This window comes from Solanum tuberosum, unplaced genomic scaffold (genome assembly GCF_000226075.1).
Source record: "Solanum tuberosum cultivar DM 1-3 516 R44 unplaced genomic scaffold, SolTub_3.0 scf00045, whole genome shotgun sequence".
Lineage (NCBI taxonomy): Eukaryota > Viridiplantae > Streptophyta > Magnoliopsida > Solanales > Solanaceae > Solanum > Solanum tuberosum.
Genome location: NW_006238972.1, coordinates 1,320,122 through 1,322,515, shown reverse-complemented (window position 1 = coordinate 1,322,515; position 2,394 = coordinate 1,320,122).

Here is a 2,394-nt window from a genome sequence, read left to right as displayed (position 1 = left end):
TAAAGGCAAATCAAACTAACAAATACACAAATCGAAAAGAATTATAAAATAAAGAGAGAGACAACGAATAAAGACAGAAAAGAACAAACTTGAGACAACAATATAAAAATCCTACTCGAAATCAATATAGTAACACAGTACACTAACATAAATAGACAACACAAAACAAATTGTTGTATCACCATAATAATTGTCAAAAAAGCATAGAAAACATGGAACATTAACATTAATAGAAATCGATTCTCAAAACAAGTAAAATCAATAAAAACCTAAACCCTAACTGAAATTCCGAAGTGCACAAAAGTTCTTACTTGAGTTGAAGTCGAGATTGTGAACGAAAATGCCCTTGCAATCTGAGATCTTCACTGATGAGTGTAGTTAGAAGGATGGAAGCTACTAAACCCTCTGTAGATCGTGAAAAAATTGGAAGAAATGAAGTGTTTATTTGGGTTTTAGGGTTCTCTTAATTAGATGGGTTTTTTTTGTATTGGGTAAGTAGGAGCGGGTTTGATAACATTTGGGGCGGGTTAAGTTAAAATGGGTGGGTAATGGGTGAGTTTAAAATTACAACCAATGGTTGAGTGCCACGTAATTAAAAGTATTATTTAATTATTTTAAATTGTAATCTGTTAATGAAGGGGGTAAATTTGAACCCAAAGGTGGATGGGAAGGGTATTTGGGGGCCAATAGGTGGATGGGGGGTAATTGTGTACCATTTCCAATACTTCGAGGGTATTTTAAGCCCTTTTTCTTTGATTAAAAGATTAGATAGTTCAATGATTAATAAAAATTCGATTGATGTTTACTTAGATCACAAAAAAATTGACCACTTCCTCTCCACCACAATTGATTAATAATAATAATAAAAAAGGACTTCATAGTTCATATAAAGATATAGAAACTAACAAATCTTTATAAATACTCCGAACAAATTTGAAGATGGATAACTTTTGGAGCTAAAATTTTTGGAAGATGTGGCCATTTAAATAAACATGAGTTGCTCAGATGGTAAGCACTCCAATAAAGAGAAAGAGAAAAAAAGTTTTTTTAGTAATAAAGAAATAAAAAAGAAAATAATACTTACTCAATTAATAAAATGCTTACAAACATAAAGCATGTTATTGAAAATCCATTTATATATTTCAACTTTTTTTAAAAAAAAATGTATTTTTTCCAAATATATATATATTAAACTTAAGTATTAAGATGTCCAATTTCCCCTAATTTTAGGGTAAGCTCTATGGGTGTGTACCTCATATCAATATATACATAATGCTTTCAAAATAATAAATATTATTAAATCACATATAATTTTGAGGTGTAATTGCATGACGTGCAATTTTGAATTTTGAAAAATTTAATAATAAATATATAACTTAAAAAATTAAAATCAAATATTTAACAATGTAAAATCAAATTCCGATAAATGTCATTTCATTTTTTAAGTAAAATCCAGCTAAACCCCAAAATTCAAAACCCCTCTCTTTACAAAATAGAGTCACAGTCACAGATAAGGAAGGTATCCACATTTCCCCTTCCCTTCACACTCTCCAACTTCGTTTTCTCCGGCCGGCTGGCGGGAGAGAAAAATGGCGAACATGAGGACGGCGATGGATGCAGCATTCTGGGACCTCAACATTTCTACACCGAGAACCCTAGACGGGACGGCTAGGTCCATTCCAGGGGAGCCCATACCACTTGATAGAAGCACAGCCAGTAAAGCTCTCAGAATCCAACAACTTTCTCTTCTCGGAAATGGATTTCCTCTCGGAATCATTCCCTCTTACTCTCCAACTTCCCGGAAGGAATTGGGCTCTTTTGCTCTTCAGTCCCTTTTGTTTAAAGCTGCTACTTCTAACTGGTAACTTACTAACCTTTTCCGATTATAATAAATCAAATACACTAAGAATTAAATAAATTTGATGCGTATCACATATCCAATACACATGAAGACATCATTCACAAATTTGAAACAATGTTGAAAGTGCTGGAGTTTAACAAACGTGCCATGATCAAAAGTTCTGGGCTATTTAGAAAAGGTATGGAAAGAAATGGAGACGGAGAAAGAAAGAATATCATTACTATCTCTTTAGCATCCCAATTATGGTGCTATGCCGGTATACGATGCACCCCATCGGCGATAGTCTCCATATGATTAAGTATGAACAAGCTTCTTCAACAAGTACTATGACCAGAGGGTAATCGTTAGGGCTCTTAAACGATTGAAGAAAAACATATATGTTTTTTTTTAAAGTTGTTGCATGTTGGGAATTTTAAATATAGTTTGCTCTGTGTATGGCTTCCACAATGTTTGGGGCAATAGAAATTAGAATAATGTCAATAAATTAATTATTGATGTCGAAGCAATAGTAATCCACCTCAAATGCTCTTCAT